This window comes from Sorex araneus, chromosome 2 (assembly GCF_027595985.1).
Source record: "Sorex araneus isolate mSorAra2 chromosome 2, mSorAra2.pri, whole genome shotgun sequence".
Taxonomy (NCBI): Eukaryota; Metazoa; Chordata; class Mammalia; order Eulipotyphla; family Soricidae; genus Sorex; species Sorex araneus.
This window is the reverse complement of record NC_073303.1, coordinates 275760149-275775155: the sequence shown is the minus strand read 5'-3', so window position 1 is coordinate 275775155 and position 15007 is coordinate 275760149.

Genomic DNA, 15007 nt, shown 5'->3' with positions numbered 1-15007 from the left:
GTTGGTGATGGGATTGGTGTTCGAATATTAAATGTAATCAAATATGGTGAACAACTTTATGAAAATTTTTTTAAAATTAAAATATAAAATCCTTTAATAAGCTCCTGTGTGCAAACCATAAGCATGGAGCGATGAAATGGGACAGAGGCAGAGGAAAGAAAAGCGTTATCAGGGAGACCCCCTTTTAGCATTTCCTTTGACTTTACATGCCCCTAGGCACTGACTCAAAATTCTTGGATTCCTGGGGGCTGGAGCGACAGCATAGCGGGGAGGGCGTTTGCCTTGCATGTGGCCAACCCAGGTTCGAATCCCAGCATCTCATATGGTCCCCTGAGCACCGCCTGGAGTAATTCCTGAGTGCAAAGCCAGGAGTAACCCCTGTGTATTGCTGGGTGTGACCAAAAAAGCAAATAATAATAATAATAATAAAAATAATAAATAAATAAAATAAAAATGTAATCAAATATTTAAAAAAAATTCTTGGATTCCTCACAGACCTTTCAAAACTCATTTCTTTCAGCTAATGCCAGTTCACACTCTACAAGGATTAATAACAATGAATGGAGGGGCCAGATAGATAGTACGCGGGACAGGGCACTTGCCTTGCATGCACTTGACCAGTTTGACTCCTGGCACCACATGTGGTTCCTCAAGCACCTCCAGCAGCGATTCCTGCGCACAGAACCAGGAGTAAACCGTGAACACATCTGGGTAAGGCCCCAAGTGGAAAACAACAAGGGAACACCTGCCTGTGAAGATTGGGATTGCACTGTCGGAAGCCAAAAAGCTCCCAGGAAGTCGTTGGGAAACTGCCAGTGAGAGAGAATAAGGCCTGTAATACAGTCCAGCAAAGCCTGGACTAGAATTTCCAGCCTTCATCACTGTGAGGCGCTATAGAGCCCTGGCACCCGGGCCCCTTGCGGTGGTGCTTCGTCCCTACATTCCTGACACAGGAAGACCCAGTGCAGCGTTTTCCGGTCTTTCCCACCTGGCTCAGGTCAGGGGGAACTGACTCAGCTACACCGTTCCTTTTCATGGCTCTTGACTCCCTCCTGCTTCTAGATTATCAGCTTGGCCAGGACCTGGGGCATGACCTGTTTTGCTTAGGGACATGTAACATGCGTTCAAGGAATGATTTTGAATTTGTGAATAAACCACTATGTAGATTTGTTTTCTTCTGTCTTCTCAAGAAACCATCCTAAAACAGTCTCTCGCTCTATCCCTTTGCCCTGAGCCTTCTCCACCTGGCCCCTGAGCCTCCTGTGCTGTGTTCCGGCCTTAAAGATCATCATAGATTGGGGGGGAGGGGAGAGGAGGAGTGTGTTTTTTTGTTTTTTAACCACTGTGGGCTGGAGCGATAGCACAGCGATTGGGCATTCGCCTTTCATGCTGCCGACCCGAGTTCGATTCCTCCTCCCCTCTTGGAGAGCCTGGCAAGCTACCGAGAGTATCGAGCCCGCTCGGCATAGCCTGGTAAGCTACCCGTGCGTATTGGGTATGCCAAAAAACAGTAACAATAAGTCTCTCAATGAGAGACGTTACTGGTGCCCGCTCGAACAAATCGATGAGCAACGGGATGACAGTGACAGTGAGATGGTCCCTTAAAAAACTGTTCATTAGGTTTCAGTCATACAATGTTCCAACACCATCTTTCCACCAGTGTACATTTCCCACCACCAATGTCCTCCGTTCCCCACTCTTCCCCACCCCTGCCCCCCCACCACCACAGCTTGCCTCTATGTATAATTTACTCAAATTAGTAAACTATACCTCTCTCTTCCCCCCGCCTTTTTTGGGCATTGTGGTTTGCACTACAGATACTGAAAAGTTACCCTGTATATCCCTTTACCTACTTTCACCACTCAGTTCTTGTCCAGCGCGATCACTTCCAACTCTTACTGTCATCGTGTTCCCATCTCTATCTTACCTACCCTCTGCACCCCCACCACACACACACACACACACACACACACACACACACACTTGTGGTAGATTCCAACAACTGACCAGTCCTCCTGGTCCCTGTTTTTCTAGCCCTGAGTATTAGATAGATGTGGGTTTGCTCTACAAGCTGGAAGCCTTGTAGCCCAGAGGGATGCAACTACCTTAGAGGGATGTAGAGTCCTCACAGCAGTCTGGACACACTCACAAAATCCTATTTGATGGAAGAGATGGCGAATGTTCAAGAGTGTGCATGCATAGTACTCCCTCCTCACCCATGAAGACTTTTATCTCCCTCTCCCCTCCTTAGCTTGGCATCTCCTGGGGGCAGGACAGTGCTCTCTTCTCTGTCTGGTGATCCCTAAGATGCTCCCTTACTGTGCTCCTCGCAGAACTGGTCATAGATCCCCACCACCTCCCGCTCCCATTTATTCTCTTCCCCAAATTCTCAGGAGCCTTTTCTCTCTACCATCTCCCCCAAACATATTCCTACTCCAAGGATCCCATGTCAAAACTCTACTTGGAGCCCTTCTCTACCTCCTCCCCAAACTATGCCAGGTAGGTCTAGGGTCTTTATGTTTCCCATGAGGCCACCTACTCCCCATTGCTTCGTGTTTCTCAGTCAGTAAGATGCCTGAACACTCCCCCACGTGAGTCAATCTGGCTCTAAGTTATTCTTGCTGATGACTGCCTGATATCTTAATTTATTCAGCCATATGTCATTGTTGAGGATTTATTTCCAGGGTGTATTTTTTTTCTAGTATTGCTGCATTAAACATCCTTACGTGGAGATTATCCATGGGGAGATTCCACAAGGGAGATTTCAAAAGCAGATGGATGTATGTTTCTATTTGTTGTTAGAGACAGTTTCAAATATATGAAAGTCAAGAAAATAATGACTTTCCAGAACCTACTGCCCAGTGTCTGCCATTAATTACACACAATCAACATGGCTTCATCTTAATTCCCTTCCACTTCCCCACAGTATACATTATTTGGGTTAAAGAAAAAAACAGATATTTATCACTGAATCTACAGTTCTGTGAGTATCTCTAGAAGTTGAAGTCTGTTTTAAATAACATAACCATGCTACCATGATCAAATTTTAAAAAGTAATGATTTCTTTTTGCCACCATCATAGCTTTGGACTGTGTTCAAATCTCTCAATGAACTCCTAAGTTAAAAAATGTATCAACAATTTGTTCAACTTGGGATCTAAATAAGGTTCATGCATTGCAATTGGTTAATATGTCCTTTGTCTTTTAGGGATTTTTTTTTCATTTATAGAGTAGTTGACTCCCTACATTTATCTTTTCACCAAGAATTTCCAATAAATGATGTTTTAATTCAATGCTTCCTCATTTATTAGCTGGGATATGTCTATAAAGAGAAAATTTTCCTCAATTCATTCATTATCCTGAGACACAGTTCCTAGAAATAATTCTAGAGCATTTATATCTTTCCTTTATTTTTTTAAATTAAATTAGCCCTAGTATCCTCGCAAAGAGGATATTGGGATTTGGGTCATATTTCAACTATATTTATGAACTGGTAAATTTTTGCCTGGGACTCCACACCAGGCTGTTTTCACTCGGGGTGCCCCAGAGGGGGGCATGTGAGAACCCTCCCTGCCTCAAGAGACTACTATATATAGCAGAGCCTGGCAAGCTACCAAGAGTATCCCACCCACACAGGCAGAGCCTGACAAGCTACCCATGGCATATTCGATATGCCAAAAACAATAACAGTAGGTCTCATTCCCCTGACCCTAAAAGAGCCTCCAATCATTGGGGAAGACGAGTAAGGAGAGGTTGCTAAATTCTCAGAGCTGGGAGGAGTAGAGACCATTACTGGCACCCGCTTGAGTAAATCGGCAAACAACGGGATAAGTTTTTGCCTGTGAATAAAGGGTTAACAGATTCTTTCTCTATGGAGAAATGACCTTCGGTTAATGTTCTAGCTCTGTTCCCCTGGAAACCTAATAAAGGTGGAGTGTCAGCTATGTTGCCAAGCAACACTGCTTGTAGTAAAAATGACCTCAAATTAGTAAACTATACCTGGCCGGGGGGGGGGGGGGGTCTGTGAATAGACATACAATTCTAGTCGAACTCCCAAGTCTTAACTTCTTGGAATGCAGTATATTTTTTATAACAGGGCATGTCCCTTGCTGAGGTTTCTGGAAGCTATCTCCGTGGAATGAATAAATGTTATAGGCTGGAGAAATAGTACAGAAAATAAGGCATTTGTCTTCTACACAGCCCATCCTGGTTTGGTCCCCATCACTGCTTATGGTCCTCCTAGTAATACGAGGTATAGTAGTATCCCTGAGCATCACTGGGTGTGGCCCCAAAGTAAATAAAATAGCATTGATCATATGTGAAAGAGGCCTTCAAAGTCAGCATGGCTCCATCACACACTCTCTTAGACCAAATTGTCTCAAGAAATATGAGGTGGAAACATATACGCAGGATACGTCTTAATTAGGAGATTGAAACAGGATTGAGCAGAGGAAAAGAAAAACCACATAAGGCCACTGTGAACCTTGGCCAACCCAAACAAGATTTCTTTGGTAGTAGGGAGAGTCCTTTACAGCTGTTCTGCTTTAGATACCACTTGGAGTCAGGCAGCATTCTTTTACTGGAACCAATTCCCAAGGAAAATTCTGGAGTGTACCAGGGGCATTCAACACACCCCACACCTAGAGAAATGAGAGAATCTCAGTCACAAAAGAGCTGCTGGGTCAGTCCCCAAGGTCTCACTGTGCCTTGCATGTCTGGTCCCATTCCTTCACACTTGAGTTATCACTTCTGACCCATGTCCATTGGCGCACAGTCCTTCCTACCCCCAATTCTCTAGTCTGAGGAAACATGTTAGAGTACCCTGAGCTGTAGAGTGAAAAACTCACATATGTCTTGCACATTTCTGCCCCAGATTGGAAGCCCCATTGCTCCAAAGAGCCCTAGTACCTGAAGTGATATTCAGAGTCCACAAGAAGACCAGGAATTCATACGGCTTCTGGGAAAGCTGTGGTTTCTGAGTCTTTTCAGTAGTGGCAGCTTAAGAAAATACTCTGTGTTTGTGTGTCTGTGTTTCAGATAAAACACATGATGAATAGATAGCTCCAATTCAAATTCTACAAGGACTACAAGCTTTTCTTAACTTCAGCACTCATCCATCTCCTCTCTCTCCCGTGCCAATAATTCTGATCCTCATTGACATAAACATAACTCTTTATCAACTTTACCATAGAATATCACACACACACACCACTTCCAGAATAATCGCCAACGTGCAGAATAACACTACCATGCAAACACATACTATAATGATTATTGAAAAAACTGATTTCTGATTTCTCTTTTTTGTGTTGTTTAATGTATTTGTCCTTAGAGATAAATCCCACTGGGATGTATAGTCAAATTTTTTAACTATTTGAAACAAATTTAGAATAATTCTTTTTGATGGATACACCTCCAACTCAATTTATAGTTAAGGTTTATTTCTTTTTTATTTAATATTTAATTTTTTCTTTTTAGTTTAATTCTGTCCTACTATCACCATTATCATTATTATTATTATTATTATCATTATTACTGGGCTTGGGGCCACACCTACCCGTGCTGAGGACTTACCACTGGCTCTGTACTTCAGGATCACTTCCGACTGGGCGCAAGGATTGAATCCTGGTCATGTGGTACAAAGCTAATGCTTTCCCTCCTATACTATCTCTCAGGTCCCAGTCCTATAATTATGTAGTATATTGAAACAGTTTCAAGACCAATTCTGTAAATTAAGATATATAAGACACCCTGGACTTGTTCCTGAGTAACATCATAAATCTAAATTTTTGGTCTATCCTTCCTTATATTATGAAACACCAAAGACTTTTTTTGAAATTGATAGCAGCATATTTTAGGCATCATTCTACACTTGGATTCTTGCACTCAAAATATATTTTAGAAATATTTTTGAATTGACTGATCAACATTTTTTTCTCATTTTTCTATATATCTTATAGCACTGTAAGGATAAACTTTAGACTATGTGATCAGTTCCTGATTAATGGAGATTTGTACTGGTGCTGTGCTAAATCATACTATAAAAGAATTTTTAAGTATTTTTGCCACTACATATTAGGAGAGATTCCTAGAATTAGAATTGTTGAGTCAACAGACATCATTGTGAGAGCCATCTCAAATTCTCCACCATGTTTGGGCTACTTACAACACTCTCACCACGTATATGAAGTCATGTTTCTCTAGAGCTTGCCAGAACACTTTGTTCTAAGTTTCTTGAAATGCTAGTAATCTAATGAAGAAAAAATAATCTATCAGGCCAAAGCAGTAGGACAGCAAGTAGGTCATTTGCCTTGCACACAGCTAACCCAGGTTTGATCCTCAGCATCCCATATGGTCCTCCAAGTACGGCCAGGAGTGATTCCTGAATGCAGAGTAGGAGTAAAACCTGAGGATCACCGTGTGTGACTCAAAAAAGACCAAAATAAATTCAGGGAATTTAAAGAAGCAAATTAAAAGTTACCGCAACCAAAAGAAAAAACACTTTACAACATAAGGCAGGCAAAGTTATCAAGCACGTTATTGCAGTTTTTCTATAAATTTCATATTTTTAGTTCACTTTCTTTATGTCTCAATATTTTCTACCTAAAATATCTAGAAACTCTTCAGATAGTTAGAATACCAAATATTTGCTATGATATAGATTATACATTTCCCCTAACTATTCTTTTGTTCGTGGTTGGTGTATATGGTACTGAGTGGGTAGATGTTTTATTAGTGTGTGTGCTTGGGTTCTAAATATTTTTATCCTTTGTAACCAAATTTATCTTTTTTTGTTACTTTTGAATTTTGTCATACTTAGGAAGATTTTACTCATACTCAGTTATTAAAATATAATCAATTTTTTTCTATTATATGTGCTACCATATCTGAATCTCTAATTTTCTAAGAATTTATCTTAGTATAAAAGCTGGATCTCTTACTATTGTTTTATGTAAGACTATCTCGTCTTCCTAACCCTACATAATACCTGTCTTTCCTGAACTGGTTTGAGTTAGGGCTTCTATATGTATGTTTATCCAAGTTGGATTTTTTAATTCTCTTCCTGTAGTCAATCTATTTCTTCATCAGTACAAAATACTACCTTATTAATGCAGGCTTCAAAACATTTAAAATATTAAATACTTTAAACTAGACTATTTTACTCCCATTATTCATCCTGATAATTCTTGTTTGTTCTTCTAAATGGGCATAATATTTTCAGCTTCAAGGGAAAAAAATCTGATCTTACATTTATTGGAATTGAATTGAATTTGTTCATTAATTTAGAGAAACAGACATCTTTATAATGCTTTATCTATGATTACTGTACATATTTACTTTTGTATCAAGTCTGTATGTCAGGGTTTCAAGAGCATTTTCCATCTAAAAACTTTGTATGTTTTTGATTTTAAAATTTCTGGTCAAGTTTTACCTGGGTCTTTTCTTTGTCTTTCCTTTTGTTTGCTTTTATGTGCTTTTGTGTTTACAAATGCAAATTAGGTTTTCTTTTCTCTTATAACTTCTGGCATTTTTTTCTTGTAGTTGTAGTGCTACGGGAGATCAAACCAGGGCCTCACACACACAAGGCATGCTCTCCAACTGAGTCACATCCCTGGGTACACACCTGCTTTTCTTGATATGTATGAAGGTTATTGATTTTTATACGTTGAAGTTAGCTGTTCCCCACTTTTACTGAGGCTTAGCTGTATTATTAGTTGTATTATTTAAATTATTGTATCATTTAAAATTTTAATATAATTATATATTTAGAATGCATAACATCATGGTTTTATGACCTCACCCATACATATGTGTTGTGAAATGATTACCATTAATCAACTAATTTATCTCTAATTTGTGTGGTGAGAATATTTCATGTCTACTGTCTTAAAAAATGTTAAGTATTCTGTTTAATATTATTAATGATAGTCACCATCCTAAATGTTAGATCCCCAGAACTTAATACCTCTTTAAAAAAGAAAGTTTGCAAACCTAAAAAATATCTGCCCATTAATTCCACTCCCAACCTTAAAAACCATCATCTCCTGTTACTTATGAATTCAACCTTGGTCCTTGGTCGGTATGAAATCATAAGCCAGTGTCCTCTGCCATATTTATGTCACTCAGCATGATGTCCTCTAGGCCCATTCGGATTGTCACAAGTGAAAGAATTTGTTCTTGTTTTTGTGGATGAATGAAATCCCGTGTATAATATTGACTTGTAAATAAGGATGCTGTTCCTTGCTGTTTTCAAAATTTTTTTTGTCTTTCATGTTGTTTTTTATTTTTGTGGGGGTGTTTTTTTGCTTGTTTGGGTTTTTTTGTTGCTGCTTGTTTGTTTTGTTTTTTGACTATGTGGGTCACATTCGGCAGTGCTCAGGTCTTACTCCTGCCTCTGCACTCAGAAATCATTCCTAGTGGTGCTCAGAGGACTTTATGAGGTTCCTGGAATCAACTGCTCCACCTGTTCTTCTATTGCTCTGGCCCCATTTCTCTTTAGTTTTTGATAGTTTTATTAGGTGTTTCAGTGAATACCTCTTTGGGTTAAATGTTTATAAATCTATGTATTTCATTACTTGGGTTGATTATACTACTTTCCCAGATTTAGGACTTTTTTAGAGATTACTATTCTTCAGATTTGAGTCATTTTCAGAGATTATTATTTTAATAATGCCTAAATACTCTTGATGGAGCACCATAATTTACATTGATTTCTTCAGTTTTGTTATCCATTTTTTTCTCCTGTTTGGGTAATCGCAAATAATCTATCCTTTGTATTTTTATATAACGGGGGGGGGGGGGTGGGTTTTTGGTAATGCATGTGAACATTGTTAAATCTGGTCACAGGGTTTTTAAGTCCTTGTCTAAGATGCATGACATGCCATCAATCTATTGCTATTCTTTAACCTTTTTACAACCAACTAGTCAAATGTTTTTGTGAGATACACTTAGAGAAATTTTTGTAAGTGACATGAATATATCAGAAAAAAAGTTTCTCATAGGCCAGAAGGATAATACAGTGTGTGAGACGCTTGCCCTGTGGTAGCAACTGACGTTTGATCCCCGACACCAAATAGGGTGCCAAGAGCCCTTCCAGGAGTGACTCCTGAACACAGTGCCAGGAGTCAGACCTGAGCACCATCTGGTGTGGCCCCAAAACCAAAATTAAAGAAGAAAAAAAACAGTCACTAATAAATATGAGTCCTTATCTCATACACGTAAACTCCCAGTAATCTCCCTGCCCAAGATTCATTTTGTTTGTTTGTTTGGGGGCCACATCCAGCAAAGCTCAGGGATTACTCCTGCTGCTGTTTGGGAAACCATATGGGATATCGGGAATCAAACTGGGGTGGACCGCGTGCAAGGCCAGCACCCCACCCTCTGCACTATCGCTCCAACTCAATTCACTTTTTACTTTTTTTAATTTATTTTTTGTTTGGGGGTGTTTTTTTCAGGAGGGGAGTAGTACTCAGGACTTACCCCTGGCTCTGGGCTCAGGGATCCTTCCTGGAAGGCTAGGAGAACATGGGGTTCCAGGGATTGAACCCGTGTCTCCAGTCCCACCAAGATTCACTTTTGAAATCCACAAATGCCATCCTTCCTCCCACACCCTGCCCTGCCCCGACACTCTGCCCCTTACGTTATTATCGTTATTTCGTTCCTGACATGGATTTAAAAACCGTCTCTCCACCCACAGGTGGGTTTCCTGCGCATCTTTCCAAAAACCGTCTCCCGTTGCTGTAAGGTTGGTCTCTCCCGCCCGCACCAGGTCCGGCGGCTCTCGGGTTCTGGCATAGACACGCACAGGGGTTCGGAACACGCGAGGGGTGTGGCCGCCGCGTGCCCATCTCACCGGGTTCCGGTCACTGCGCATTGGCCCTGCGTAGAAGCGGGGCGGGGCACCGGCCAAGGACACAAGCAGTGCAGGGGGCGGGTTGGGGAGGGAGGTGTGTTGGGACGTGCTTTTTACCTTTGTTTCTACCCTATGTCCAAAGATTATATTTTCATAGTGAACTCTTTCATTTGTTCTCTTATTTTTTGATATATAGTTTTGCATTTAAGGATTTTTTTTTGCGCCACCCTTAAGGATTTTTTTTAATCCAGTGGTGAATCTACTAAATTAAAGCTATCTCCAAGTTCTTTGTTATACATATGGCAAGACAATTTCCTCCACTTAAGTCACAGAGCCTGGTTTTTGTGACAGCTTGAAACACAAAAGTACAGCATGAATGGACTTGTAAGCCATCAAGACTAGATTGTAAGACGCCTTTCAAGTGCCCACTTATCTCCTGAAATACTCTACCTAGGTACTGGAACTGCTATTTAAGTTGCCCAATTACCCTAGACCATCCAACTAGAGGCCATGACATTCTCTGCCGAATAGTCTTTGACTAAGTCCTGCCAAGGTGTTATACAAGTGAGCAAAGATAATGTGGAACTTGCAAAATGTAAAACTCACCAGTTCCAGGTGATCAAAGTTATGTCTACCCAATCATTAGCTATTCACCAGGCAAGCACAGTAGAAACTGTGGTGCCAGCGCCCCCACCACACACACACACACACACACACACACACACACACACACACACACACAAGAATATGAATTGTACAGAACTAGGATAGAAAAATTACTACTCAAATAACTACAAGCCTTAACAACAACATACTCGAGACGATGGAGCTGAATCCAAGAATCTTACTATATTATTTTAAATCTCTAGTTTATCTAAAAAAAATGTTTTTCAATTCATATTTTTTTTAAAATGAGTTACTTGCAGAAGTGAGAAATGCAGTCAATTGGAGCTGTGTTTGAAGAAGGCCAGACATTGATGCTAGTAGAAAATAACTTAAATTAGCTGCTTAAATAAGAGTTAAAGAAAATCATGTTTAAAAAGATCAAAAAGAGTGTGAGTTATGTCCAATAAAAAATATTATAATCATAAATTATATGATTTACTAAAGATGTTCTGGAGTAGGAAAATATTGTAATTATAGAATACCATAAACATAAAAAACACAAATTCAAAAAAGATACATGCATCCCTATTTTTATTGTAGGGTTGTTTATAATAGCCAAGATTCAGAAGCAACCCAACTGCCCCATAATACGTGAGTGGATAAATTTATACATAAATTTATACATAATAAAATACTATTTCACTTTAAGAAAAGATAAAATCTTGCATTTTACTGCAACATGAATGGCACATGCATGGGACTAGAAAATTATATGCTAGGTGAAATAAATCAGAAGGTAAAAGACAAATAAATACTGAATGACCTTTCATGTTTCTTACATAAAGAACAAAGCAAGAGAAGGAACAAATAAACCAACTCTGAAGAAATAGATAAGCCAACTCTGAAACTTTGACCACAAAACTACAGTTACCTAGTAGAGAGGGGCTGGATATGAATGTTTCTATGGGCAGTGGTGGTGAAATGTTGGCATTTGGTGGTAGAGGGGCTATGAGAACATTTACCCCTCAGACATATGAAAACATTTGAAATATTGTGAACCAATGTAACCTCAATAAATATAAACTTGAAAAATAAGCATATTGGCAACTTAATAATTCAAGCTTTCAAACTAGAACAATGGAGCAAAAAGAAAAATATTTGAAGAAACTATGGCAAAAACCTTCCCAAATTAAAAACAAAACAAAAAAACATTAATATGGGGCCAAAGAGCTAATTCAATGGACTAAGCACATGGTAGGGCCCTGGGGCTTACCCCAAATACAGGATTGGGAGTAACCCCAGACACCATGAGGGGTGGCTCCCCCAGAAAAACCGTAGCACTGCAGCACTGTAGTCCTGTTGTTCATCTATTTGCTCAAGTGAGCACCAGTAACGTCTCCATTGTGAGACTTGTTGTTACTGTTTTTGGTATATCGAATACGCCCCGGGGAGCTTGCCAGGCTCTGCCGTGGGGGCAGAATACTCTCGGTAGCTTGCCAGACCCTATGAGAGGGATGGAAGAATCGAACCCAGGTCGGCCGAGTGCAAGGCAAATTCCCTACCCACTGTGCACTCTAGTCCCCCCCAAAAAAAGCAATTTAAAAATTTAAAAAGCAACAAAACTAACTTATATATGGAAGTGGCTCAACAAACTCAAAAGGACTTAACTAAAAAGAGCTTTATCTAGAAACATAACCAACTTGTTGAAAAATAGAGAGAAAAAATAAAGGATAAAAGTGTTTCAAACTCTCTTACATGATAAATGATACAAATGATATCTCCCCAATACAAGGGATCCACAATAAGATGAACTGTTGACTTTCTTTCTGAAATGATGCATCCAGAAACAGTGGGATGACAAAAAACAAACTGTCAGCCAAGAGTTTTATAATTTATTCATCTATATTTTATATTTATCTATATTATCTATATTTTATGTGTTTTGTTTATATTCAACAAAGCTAATTTTAAGATGTCACAATATAAAAACTAAGAATGTTTGCTGCATTCCCCATACCCGCTGGAAAAACAGGTAGTAGCCAAATGAGTTTGGGAACCTTTGATCTAGCCAATTAATTTTTGACAAGGGTTTCAAAAGCATTCAATGGGAAAGAACGGGTTTTTTGTTGTTAGTTAGTTTGTTTGTTTATCAAAACACCATGAGAGCAATTACAAAGTTTTCAGTTTTAAGTCTCGGTCATACAATGATAAAACACCCGACCCTTCACCAGTGCACATTTTCCACCACTAAAAACCCCAGTATCCCCCTTCCCACCCCCCCCATCCCACACTCTCCCCCTACCTGTGTGACACATGATTTCCAAGTTACTCTCTCTCTACTTTGATTACATTCAACATTTTAACACCAAAGCCACCATTATTATTTGGGATTTTACCCCAACACTCAGATCTGCTGAAAAGGCAACCTGAGGCAATTTGTTTTCTATCGCTGATTATTGCATATGATGATGCACGGCCGCAATAGTGGCTGTGCAATTTTGGAATTCTGAAGTTTTAATAATTAAATCTGGAAGGTTTTCTGCCAAAAGCCGCTGGGTTCATAGCTTTGTTTCTGAATCTCTGGGATCTTGGCCGATAAGCAGTTCAATCAGTAGCCAGAGGGCTTGTTCATGGGCGTAACTAGGGGTGGGGGAAACGCCGGCTCCGCCCCTATCCCAAAAGGCCCCACATTCCTCCTCACTGCGGGCCCCTCCCTGGCTGTCCCTAAACCTCTGAAAGAGGGCAGCGTCCACCGAGCCGGTAGGGGAAACGGGCCAGGGAAGAAACAGTTTTTTATTTTATCTTTTTTGCTTTGGGCAGTCACACTCAGTGATGCTCAGGGTAACTCGTGGCTCTGCACTCAGGAACTATTCCTGGGGGATGCTCAGGGAACCATATGGGGTGCTGGGAATCGAACCTAGCTTGGCCATATGCAAGGCAAACGCCCTACATACTGTACAATCACTCTGGTCCCAAAGAACAATCTTCTAAGCAAATGATGCTAGAGTAACTCGATATCTACATCAGAGGCACTAAAGTATGACAAATATCACATCAGATTTAATAATTAACCAAAATCTACCAAAGACCTTTGTCTAAGAGGTCAAGGTATAAAGCTATTAGAAGATAATATAGGCTATAATCTTGATGATCTTGAATTAGGCAAAGGGTTTTTCAATGACACTAAAAAAGCAAACAATTGCCACAAAAATAACAAAGATAAATTATACTTACAAAATTTAAAACTTACAAAAGCACTATTTTTAAAAGCAATTAAAAAAGCTCACAGGCTATAGAAAATAGTCACATGCCATACATCTGATAAAGGTATTGTTCCTACATAATACAAAGAACTTTCACAACTCAACCATAAAGCAGGCAATTCAATTTTCAAATAAGGAAACGATTTAGATACACATCGCTCTAAAAATAAATAAATGGTCAATGAGCACATGCTAAGATTTTCAACATCATTAACTGTTGTCACAGGAACTCAAATGTAATCCATGATATCCCAGTTGATACCCACTAAGATAGCTAAAATATTTCTTAAAAGACTTTAACAAGTTTTGATGAGGAAATGGAAAATAAAATGGTATTTCATTTCTAGTGAGAATGCAAAAACATAAAATTATGCACCTGGTTAGGAGACAACTTGGCTTCAAAAAGTTAGAATTATAAATGACCCAGTAATTTCACTCCTAGTCATATATTCAGAAGACTTGAAAACAGAAGTTTATACAAAAATTTGTACACAAATATTCACTGCAGTTAGTCACAGTTGTGAATAAGTAGGAATCACTTCAAATGAACATAAATTGCTAATGGATAAAAAGAATCTTGTATGTTCACACAAAATTACTTAGCTATTAAAGATATGCATATGTTTAAATATGCTTCTATTAAAATATGTGTATATATTTAAATATAATTAAATACCATGTAAAATAATTATATATTTAAATATCACTGTTACTGTCACTGTCATCCCGTTGCTCATCAATTTGTTCGAGCAGGCATCAGTAATGTCTCTCATTGTGAGAATTATTGTTACTGTTTTTGGCATATCCAATATGCCATGGGTAGCTTTCCAGGCTCTGCATTGTGGGCAAGATACTCTTGGTAGTTTGCCAGGCTCTGCGAGAGGGGCAGAGGAATCAAATACAGGTCGTCCACGTGAAAAGCCAACGCCCATATTTAAATATATTTAAAATATATGTACCAGTCGGCATTCCCACCAGCAGTGAAGGAGAGTCCCTTTCTCCCCACATCTGCGCCAACACTGGTTGCTTTTGTTCTTTTGAATATTATATAAAATAATTGTATTTTAAATATATTTAAAATATATGTATATATGTAATATATTGATATACACTAAAATACATACTTAGAAAACGTCATGCTAAGTGAAAGAAGATGCCAAAAGTCACATATTATACAATTCCATTTATACAAATGGACAAATGGTCCAGAATAAGCAAATCCATATAAATTAATTATTGTAGGAGCTGAGGGAGGGTGATTAGGGGTAGTGGCTAAGAGCTGTAGG